Source organism: Oncorhynchus masou, chromosome 13 (assembly GCF_036934945.1).
Source record: "Oncorhynchus masou masou isolate Uvic2021 chromosome 13, UVic_Omas_1.1, whole genome shotgun sequence".
In the NCBI taxonomy this organism is placed as follows: Eukaryota; Metazoa; Chordata; class Actinopteri; order Salmoniformes; family Salmonidae; genus Oncorhynchus; species Oncorhynchus masou.
Window position 1 is genome coordinate 32,655,628 of NC_088224.1, and position 11,486 is coordinate 32,667,113.

The window sequence follows — 11,486 nt, forward strand, 5'->3', positions numbered from 1 at the left end:
AAGTGGGTCCAGGGTTTCTGGGATGATGGTGTTGATGTGAGCTATGAGCAGCCTTTCAAAGCATGTCATGACTACAGATGCAAGCGCCTTGTGGTGATAGTAATTTAGACTGATTACATTGGTGTTCTTGGGCCCAGGGAATATGGTGGTCTGCTTGAAACATGTGTTATTACAGACAGGGTCAGGGAGAGCATGAAAATGTCAGTGAAGACTCTTGGCAGCTGCTCTGAGTACGCGTCCTGGTAATACGTATGACCCTGCTGCCTTGTCAATGTTAACTTGTTTAAAGGTCTTACTCACATTGAATCTGTGATGACGCTCTCCGGAGCCAGTCTTAGTCCTGTATTGACACTTTGCTGTTTGATGGTTCGTCGAAGGGCGTAGTGGGATTTCTTATAAGCATCCGGGTTAGTGTTCTGTTCCTTGAAAGCGGCAGCTCTAGCCTTTAGCTCAGTGCGGATGTTGCCTGAAATCAATCACTTCTGATTGTGGTCACTGTGGGTACGACGTTGTCTATACAATAATTTATTAAGGAAGCCAGTGACTGATGTGTTAAACTCCTCAATGGCTTCGGATGAGTCCGGAAACATTTTCCAGTCTGTCCTAGCAAAACAGTCCTGTAGCTTAGCATCCGCTTCATGGGACCACTTCCGTATTGAGTGCATCACTGATACTTCCTGTTTGAGTTTTGGCCTGTAAGCAGGAATTAGGAGGATAAAGTTATGGTCAGGTTTACCAAATGGAGGGTGCGGGAGAGCTTTGTATGCGTCTGTGTGTGGAGTAAAGGTGATCTAGAGTTTTTTCCCCCTAGTTGCACAGGTGACATGAAGGTAGAAATTAGGTCAAATGGATTTCAGTTTTCCTATATTAAAATCACCGGCCACTAGGAGCAACACCTCTGGATGAGCATTGTCTTTTTACTTTCGGCCCTATACAGCTTGTTGAGTGCAGTCATTGCCAGCATTGGTTTGTGGTGGTAAATAGACAGCTACGAAAAATATAGATGACAACTCTTGGTAAATAGTATGGCCTACAGCTTATAATGAGTTATTCTAACTAAGGCATGCAGAACCTCCAGACTTCCTTAACACCTCTTAGATGTAAAGTCCCCTGTTTAGGGGGCCTGCGTGGTTCTGGTACCGGTTCCGACCAACATTTCCACTTAATTGATCCGTGGACACTGTAGATCAAAATGTCTTGCATTGAGCAATAGCCCAGGTTCCCAAGGGCACAGAGTATATTTTATGTGCCTGTGTGACGTAGGATGTGAAATCTGAAAACACTTGAAGCTGGGATGTCTCTCCTACAATTGAATTTGCTCTTCTGACTGTCCATCGACTCCTGGCTGAACTCTATGTCATAGCCACTGACAAAGCACATGCCTACAATTGTTATATTGTAGCGCAGCAGGAGAGAGTGGTTTCATCATGGTAGCACAGCCGGCAATCAAATAATAGCAATTAATTTAAAATAATTCATAGACCAGCTAGAGCTCTGTGAGAAGTTCACAGGGATGGAGGCAGACGTTTTGATCAAGAAAGACCTTTAGAAAATATGCACATTTTCTTTTAACATTAAACATACAAATATGTATTTTACAGTTATAAGGAAGGTTAAATCTTATGGTTAATCGTTTTATAATTTGATTATACTGGATTTAGAAAGCATTTAAGTCATTTCAAGCCTTAGTCATACAGTTTTGATGACAAGGAAATACATAATATAAAATATTTCATATTTTTATATTTTTATCATAATTGTACTGTGTGCTTGACCTGCGAGGTGGGAATTAGTTAAAAAATCTAAGTTGCATAGTCACAGGGAAAACTTTTGAGTGGCCCCCCTCTTGGTGGCGGAGAGAAGAAAATGCAATTATGAAGTATATTTCCTGCACTTCTACACATTTTGCCATGAGTAGAACATTTTTGAAATTTTGAAATTTTACACATTTTGCCATGGGGTGGAGAGAGAATTTAACAATTTAAATACTAATTTCATGCAATTCTGCTAATTGTCTGCAATTCTGCTCATTTAATGGGGCGGAGAGAAACGTATGCAGTTTTCTGCTAATTTCCTGCAATTATACACATTTTGCCTTAGGGTGGAGAGAAAATGTTGCCATTTTAAAGCTAATTTCCAGCTAATTTCTCACTCAGATATCTGAGTAAAAGTGACTAACAAAATCAATGAGGGCCCCCTAGAGGACTGGGCATGTGCCCTGTGTGCCTTGTTGTTAATTCGGCCATGATTATGATAAGGTTTAGATAGCTGGCGAGATAGCTTACCTAGAACAAAAATAATAAATTACATGGTATTTGTTAGTTAGTTGAGACCTCAACTGAGTTTATTCATTTATTATTTGGGTGAGGGGCTTTGTCATTCTGGAGTAATGTCTGTAAATTGATGAAGAAAAACCTTTATTTAATCAATTTTAGAATAAGGCTGTAGCCTAACGTAACAAAATGTGGAAAAGGGGAAGGGGTCTGTATACTATCTGAATGCACTATATACATAAAAATAAATAATATTGTTGCCTGTTTTCCATGTTATTTTGGCAATAGCCAATGTCACATATCAGTTTGCAAACAATGTAAAAAATGTTTATTGAGTTAATAAAGCTGCATAGAAACATGGTCTCTTTTTTTCTTTCTTGAGTAAGGCAGCTCCAAAATGCAGGTGTTTAAAGCCTAGCTCAGTGCTTTCTGTGGTGGAGGGGCAGCCAGCGAAAAATACAGAGAGTAGGGGTTGGTAATCTTCTCTAGGTGCACCGTGATTGGCTCAGTGTTCTGACATGGGGACACTATGTCACAGCAAAATCTACAGGGAGAGCTAGAAAGTCCAAGCCCCCTTGGGTGTTGCCATATATTTACATTAGAAGTGCCCATCCAAGAAGGCTCAAGGTTATTGGCCACATATAAAATGGTGTCAAATCACGTCATCATCATGGATCACGTCACCAATCTACTGGCAAATCCTTTTCAATCCTTGCCATATGAAAATAAACTATAGGTTATACGTGCTCATCAGCCATTGGCCGTAAACATTACACATCATTGGCCTTGGTGGTGATGTCATGGTGTTGCACACTCAATATGACCAGGTGCTTTGGAAATCGTCATATTGGATCAGTGACTTATCTGATATGGGAAACTGAGGGGGGTGTTTTAAAGAAGAACACTGTTGGCTGTGATTGTAGGGTCAGGTGTGTACACCCGGTACTGGCTGATGTTGGACCTTTTGACTCTCTTCCTGCTATCCCGCTGTTAAGGTATGTAACCTGCGGAGGAGTTAAGAGATATGGAGACACACTTGGGTTTGATCATTGGTTTGAACATTGACTGGCGAGAGGGAGGAGTGGTTCCTCTCAGTGCACTGTAGGCAAGTACCAGAGTCTTGGAGGATGCGGAGGAGTGGGCGAGTGATGGCAGCATTCATCATGCTTAATGACTTGAAGAAGTAGTGGAGTGGTGAGGGGCAGAATGAGAATGAACCAGTTGGGATGACTAGGTGGCAATGGAAAAAAAACTATGGTACAAATATTTTATACAAATAATAGACACTATTTCAGAGAGGGAAACAGTTGAAAGAGGGATGAAAGGTAGAGGTGGAATGGGGGATTGAACCCTGTCTCCAGGGTAGGCTAAATATGATCCTGAGGTGGGCCCAATGCTGGATCAACCAACAGCACCACTGACCATTCTATTAGACTTCACTGTGCACATCTCACCTTTCATTACACAACACAGAGTCATGGGATTTCTTGCCATAGGACATATATCTCAATATGAATCTGTATGACCATTATGTGTGACATGAACTGCTCTGAAAAGGACTTGGTTAAGGTCATATGGCTTGTGATGACAATGGACAAAATAAAAAGGATTATGTGAAAGGGGTCAATAAATATGGATAGCCTAGTTTTGCATAAAATTGCATCTTTCTGAAACTGTTTTTCACAAATTAAAATAAACCAATTGATTAATCTTATTGCATATTGCAATATAGTCATATATTGTATAAGTCTTACAATGCATTATAACCACATCATAAATGCATATCTGCAGGCTTAAAATAGTGTTACCAACTGCATGTCTCTCTCCACTTCTCTCAAAATATTGTCAACAAACCAAGACCTGCCTTGCCTTCATAGTGCCATAACTATATCCTGAAGAAAACAGAGCGCATGCGACGTCACTGCTCTCCGGGGTGACCACAGCTGTCCGTAGTGATTATGGTATGTGTATGTGACATCAAGCCAGAGCAGCGGAGCGGAGAAGTGGCCGGAGCTCCATTCAAATGAAAATCAATCATGCCTATGAGGCACAACGCACGAAGCCGAAGCCGCGCGTTATGTGATTGGTTCATTGGGCGGGACCAACCTGCCAGCGCCGGTGAAAGCTGTTGTGTCAATGTCCATTCACTGACCGCGGGTGTCAGCAGGGACAACAATGACGCTGCATACCTAATGTCCGCTGTCCCTTCCGTTGGTTCTGAATAGGCAAAACAGTATTCTGAAAGTAGCTTTGGACGTGACCATTTGCCAGCTCCGGCCAATACACTGGACAAGGGATTCCAAAGAAGAGTAGAACTGTTTTAATAAATGTGAATCACGTGTATTATAAGCTCTCCAAAGAAGACATCTCAGCACAAGCTTTCCAAAGACTCGTCTCAGCAATTGGAATATATATTTTTCAATTTTTGTTTTGTTTTTGGGGGGCCAAGAAGACATTTCAGCAAAGCCAAAATACTATTTTCTTTATTAGTAAAAAAAATGAACCGGCCAAGGATGCTGCTCGCCTGTTTGGTGGCGTTCATCTGTTTGAGTAAGTATGCCTTTTATTATGTTATTTATGTGGTTATATGGGTTTGTTGTTTTTGCACTACAACTTTGTAGTGGGGGACTGGGGACCTATTAACAGGCAACAATGGTTCAGCGGTTTATTATTCTGTCTGTGTGTTTATGAAGTTAGTGTGTAACAGTTGGCCTATAATTCATAGAAACTGCATGGTTTCTAATCAAACGTTTTTGTTCATTGTTTAGTTTGTATAAGTTTGTATAATTGAACAACATCTGTTTTTTTTTCAATAGCCGTGTGTAAGCCTATATGCATTTTCTTTATGTCGGCTCTACGTTTTGTTACACAGTATTTTCTCTCTTGATTTGAATTGATAGTGATAGGCCTAGTTAAAGATGGATTTGGTCAGCTGCAATTAAAGTTTTATACAACGAGTCAAAGTTTATGGGATGTGTACCACCAGCTTTTACGATATCTACAGATATTGATGGTTGTGTATTAGGAATGAAGACATACCAACTTGTTTTCATCTGATGCACAGCAAACTAATATTTAGCACCTGCTCATGAACGAATGGTCCATTCCATTCGATTCGGGTTTAATCAAGATAATTGGACATATGTGATCGATTTTAACTGCTATGATGTTGTATATTTTATGGCTTTGAATTATATATTGAATTATATATATTATATATAATTATATATTATATATTTGAATATCCATCATATAGGTGCAATAAGCTTTTGGAACTTGAAATAAAGTGTTGACCGAAAACGTCAAGTTCAAGTGGAACTTTGAATGTTGCGTTTTTCATTGAGTAGAACGCTTATTGACACTGATAGTTCAACCCAAATCAAACCTATCTGATCAGGAAAGTGATAAATAATCAAGTACATCGAAATAATTTATAGCTGTGTCTATCAGTGAATCCACAATGACAATGGATGGCTGAGAATGACCTGAAATCATGCCATAGGACTCAGATATTCATCAGCACACCTAATCAGTACCAGTGTTAAGCAGTGTGCGTTCCCTCCCTTTAATAAAAACAATGCGAACCGTATTGATTTGAGGATATTGAATCGAGGGGGGGGGGCTTATTTCGTATTACTCGGTTAATTACAAGTGAAAACAGTAGGCCTACATTTGTATCCCGAAGGCCACCCCCTGGGAAACGACGTGGTTGATTAGGCTTAATTAATGAGGCTGTTAGTGCGCGTGCATAAACATGAGTGGAGCGTTGTGTGAGCCCAGTTTACACAGCTGTTCCGGACGGGACCCTTGTCAGTTTGTTAATTGGATGATGAGTAGGCCTAGATTGTTGGGAAATACATGTCAGAAGAGTTTTACTTGCCTTTCTCATGAACTGGTTCTATTACACGTAGATGTATACATTATCTATTAATGTATTGTTAATCATTTTACAACAATTTTGCTATTTTCAGGATAACATTCAACTTGTTGTTTTTCAGAGAACATTGAACACACACGTGTGTGTGTGCCTTATTTTGGAGTTAGTGTATGCCTATGTGATTATATGGGAATCTGTTTGGAAACAACCTTTATAATTTGACCCCTTCCCCTTCCATTATTGCTGATGTAGAGTTCATTTTCCAACTCAAACTTAAAAAGAAGAGGCTATTTTGTTTTACCTTTTTTCAAGTCAATGATAAATATCAAGACCAAATCTGGCGATATCAAATGAGTTGAAGAGGCCAAGGGTAGTTTGATTTAGGCCTATACATAATTTGCCTAACACATACACAACATTGGATTTACAGATAGGAACAACTCTCTTCAACCCTAGAATGTGATGATCAACTCTGCAAATCAAAGTCAAGTTAAAACTTCAGCTTCTTTCAGAACAGTACCAAAGAAATGACCCCCCTCTTGTAACAAACTAAGAAATTAATAAGCCTAACAACTAATATAAAAAGTTAATATCAAGAAACTAAGATTTAACATTTCATATGCTTTAGAAAGTTAAGGCCTAACTTAAAATAGGCTCTAGGCCCAATGTTTAGGTTCCAGTGTGTTGCGGTCCTTTGTATTGTAATGAAATCAGGCCTCATATAGTGTCCCATCCAAACAGCAACTCAGTGAAGGAGCAGAACTGGTGTTCTGGGATAGTTGGACTGGAGAAAGTGGTCGAGGGAGGGACCTATGACCTTTCTGGGAGAAAGAGGGGGCTGTTGTGACCTAGGGGGTGGTGTAGGGTGGGGGACTTAACCCTTGGGGTCCCCCTCCTGGTCAATGGCGTGATTGGTGATGGGGGGGACAAGAAAAGCCCAGGAGATAATGGCGAGGCGCCTCACCCCGCCCCAGTTGTGATCTGACCTTCACACACCCTCATCTCCATAACACTGGCCCCCGCTCCCTCTCTGTGAATCTGGCGCAGATTGAGACCTTATTAAAAAGGCTGTGTGTGTGTCCATCAAGGGTAATCCTCCCACTGTTGCCCGTGACCATGTTCACATCACAACCACACACACACACACACACACACACACACACACACACACACACACACACACACACACACACACACACACACACACACACACACACACACACACACACACATTGTCCAGAGGTAGCTAGATATAGGGATAACACCATAGGACTGCTCCAAGTCCAAAAAGACACCCCATTGGTTTAATCCACACGTGGACAATAGCCTTGTGCTGGGCCACTGCTCCATCTCTCCATACAGCATTAAAGGAGGGCAACATCTCTATCCTCCTAGGGCTTATAGTAATACATATTAATACAGCAGATTTTCTCTGCTGAAGGTACAATTATGGGGGCCAATGTGACAGGCATATCGATCGCAGCATGAGTCTGAGGGAGCTAATCCGACCCCAGAACCCATGCACGCGGGGCAACTTGTGGGAAACCTGACCCAGAGACATTGATAGGGTACTTGTGACATGGTGTGTGGGTTTTACCACTGTGTTGTGTAAAGCAGATGTAGAACCAGTTCCATTAATCTCTTAAAAGAATGTTCCACTCAAAACATAACCTAGTGTGATTTTTCAGATACATTCGGAATGGTACTGGATGATAATAGCATATCACAATCCCTACAGATGTAGGATCTTAAGTTGAGGCCATTTTGCTACAGCAGGGAAATAATCCTGGAGCAACAGGAAATGTTAATTATTATGTGGATTATGATCAAGGGACATTTTTATAGGTGTTGATACATTAGGGAAAATTAAGTCTGACATTTCAAAGTGAATATTATAAACATCAGAAGCCTTTAAACCTCAAATACACTACAAGGGTCAAATTAAGATCCTACATCTGTAGGTGCTTAAATAGTGTAAGTGTTTAATAACGTGAGTTCACCCAGGCCACTAAAGTGTTACCTGGCCTTAACAGAGGTTCAATATACTCTTCCTGTGTAGCAGGGCAGCTCCCATTTGATTGGCTGCTGCCTGAGTGGTGGCAGGTAGCCTAGTGGTTAGAGAGTTGGGCCAATAACCAGAAGGTTGCTGGATTGAATCCCAGAGCTGAGCAAGGCAGTTAACTCACTGTTCCCTGGGAGCCGAAGACTTGGATGTCGATTAAGGCAGCCCCCCCCCCCCCCCCGCCCCTCCACACCTCTCTGATTCAGACACATTTCAGTTGGTTGAAGGCATTCAGTTGTACAACTGACGAGGTATCCCCTTTTCCTGCTATCGTCTTCCCCAACACTGACACTCACTGATGGGATGATGTGGACAGAGGAGTCCCTGTCATGATCTGCTAATTGATGCTACTGACATTTCTAATTACACAAGCAGTAAGCACCATTGGGACATGCTATTGTATTCTTACAGCTATGTCATCCCAACCGGTATCTGCAGAGAGTTATATACTGTACCATTGGCTATTTGTGGGCTATTAGTGAGACAAAAACTTGCTATACAGAACTGCAGCGGATATGAGATACAGACAGTCATTTGAAGTTGGTGACAAACATAGAACACTGTCTGACACAGTCCAGTGGTTTCAGTAAGGCTTACGTTTGTTTATCACCAACTTCAAATGACAAATAGCGGCCTGATCGAACACCTGGTTAGTTAATCCTCTCTCGTATTAACGCTCGTTGTTTAACCCGAGTGCCAGTGTATACTACTCACATTTGTTATTTGAATTAAAACACCCCCTGGTGATTACCGAGTGTGAGGTAACCTTTACAGAGGAGCTGGTGTTTTTAATTAAAAGGCTGCGTCATTGTAGGTTTTCATTAAGTCCCAACCCATTGTGTCGGTAAATAAAGTACAGACTTGTCAATGACAATTGTAGTGGTACCAACAGTGTACCTTGCTTGGTGCAATTTTCTGAAACCATATCCAGTGGTCATGACCGTGGTATCAAACCCAAAAAGGAGGACATTATACTCAAAATTACCATAGAGGCTCTAAATACTTTAGCCAGTGTCCAATTCAAACAGACATTCAGACATGGAGAAGGTGAATAGAAGTATTAGTGACCCTATCAATGATCAGACAATAGTTTTCGAACTCGGCCGAACTATCTGAACTCATCCAATAAGAAAAGCTTGTTTTTGTTTTCCGTTGCCAAGCATTTTCTATAGTGTGCCCTGCTGAACATCACCCAGATACTGCAGGTATACCAGTAGATTGATTTGTCGAAAGCCTTTAGGCCCAGTGTGGTAGGACCTTACAAGATAGGGCCCTTTGTGTAGATTATTGTGTTATGTCCTAGGAGGACCCACCATGGCCCACAATGCCTTTCTTTGTTTAATGAGATTTCCTTGTTGGCTGTGTCCCCTTCTGCTTGCTTACATCCCAGTGATTAAAAACAAGAGGGCATGCAGTAAGGTCTCCTCCCCATTGCATTGGAGATTATTTCTTATTGATCCTAAGAGGTGTCTAGAGTTGGCAGAAATTTGTTCAGGTCCTTTTAAGACCTGTGTGTTTGTCCATCCCCATCAGAAACAATCCAATCTACAAATGCAGATGGTCAATTCTGCTCTTTGACCTCTGGGGACCTTCTCCGGTGATATCAATCAGAACTGAGAGGATCAATAATTTAAAAATAAAATAATAATTCATGGCTCTTTGTGTTGAGGTGGAGTGGAGGTGTTTTAAATTGAGCCTGGATTTTGTAGTTGATCCAAACACACAAATAGCCTGAAATGTAAGTCTGCCTGTTAAATTTGTTAATGTCTCCAAGCATGAAAACAATCCCACAACTAAGAAAGCCAAGCTCAAAAATAGCTGATTCATTGTTTTTTCTCCCAATGAACTGGATGAATGGATAATATGGTGTGTCCATTACAAACAAAAGCAGTGCAGTGTAATTTGCGTGCAGTGTTAGTTAATTGCCCCCCCATTGTCATTTATAAGGGAGGAGTTCAAACATGGGTGGCACATGCTTAGCTTCCTCCTCAATATTAGAAACAGTGATGTCGTGTTTATTCCACTTTGAACTTGGCATATGCCAGCTAATTACGATCAATCCTTAAACAAAAGATTTGGGCGACTCGGGTGTGTGTGTCGCCCCCCGCAATCTCGTAGCCCGCTACAATAGCATGTTTGCATAACCACTAAAAGGAGGCGGCGGGCTCAGAGCGAGAGAGAGAGTTTAACTCCCATTAGCGAGACAAAGGAGCGAGCCGCAGGGCACTGAGTCTCACGCCTCCCAGCGATTCCCATTTTCCACACCCCGTTCCTTCAGGATTCCTCTCCCAAGCTCCCTAGCTCCCTAGCTCCGCATTCAGCCATTGTTTACTCCGGTTCCCCCACTGCTTTAATGGATCTAATGGGGGAGAAGAGAGGAAGGGAGCAATTTTTGGAGGTGCATAGTATACATTTGTAATCCCACACAAAAAGCCCTGGATTACTTTTTAGATAGGAAGGATGGAGTTTCAATAGCTTGTCTTACGTTTTTTAATAATTTTTTGACCACAGAAATTAAAATTATAATCAGTTGTGAACCAAGTAGCCGAAGAAAGTCACAATGCACTTTTCTTACATTTGCATTTTTTACCATAAGATTTTCCAAAATGTATTATCAGACATTATAAAAGCTCATAAATTATATCAATATATAAAGCGTTATGGCTGCAGGCTTTAAGTCAAGCACGGCCAAACTTTTTATTTGTTTTATTTTCAGCACAAGTGCAGCCTACATGTTGATGCACTATTTGATTATAAAACATAGACCAATACTGTAAGTAGATTTCTTCCCTCGAATATGCCACCTGATTACTAATGTGAGACCAAATCTTCTCTCCTTGCCACAACACTTCATTGCTCTTTTTAACAGCCCTGTAAAGTATGAGTTTCTCAGGTAACCCCTCCATACAAGTCCATTCAATAGATTGTTTATTGCCATATTAAAGCCTATAGCACTTTGTATGTACGTTTGGTCCAAGGCTCAGTTTTAATATACTGGTTCTTCAGTCACAGTGCAGCTGTAGCTGGCTGCCACTCAAACATAGATAAAGGGAGAGCAGGGTAAGGCTATGTGAGAGGAAGGCGTAACGCAATCAATGAGGGGATTTGCGTAGGTTTTGCCTTATTCCCGGCGCTCAGGACCCCCTTTCACTCACGCTCCCTCTCTTTTTGAGGGGTGGGTGGCTGGCTAAGATGATCCCTGGCCGCCATTACAATAGCCTGTAAAGTTCAGGGCCAATGGCCTAGGAGACAATGGTTTCCCGAGTGAGTGGGG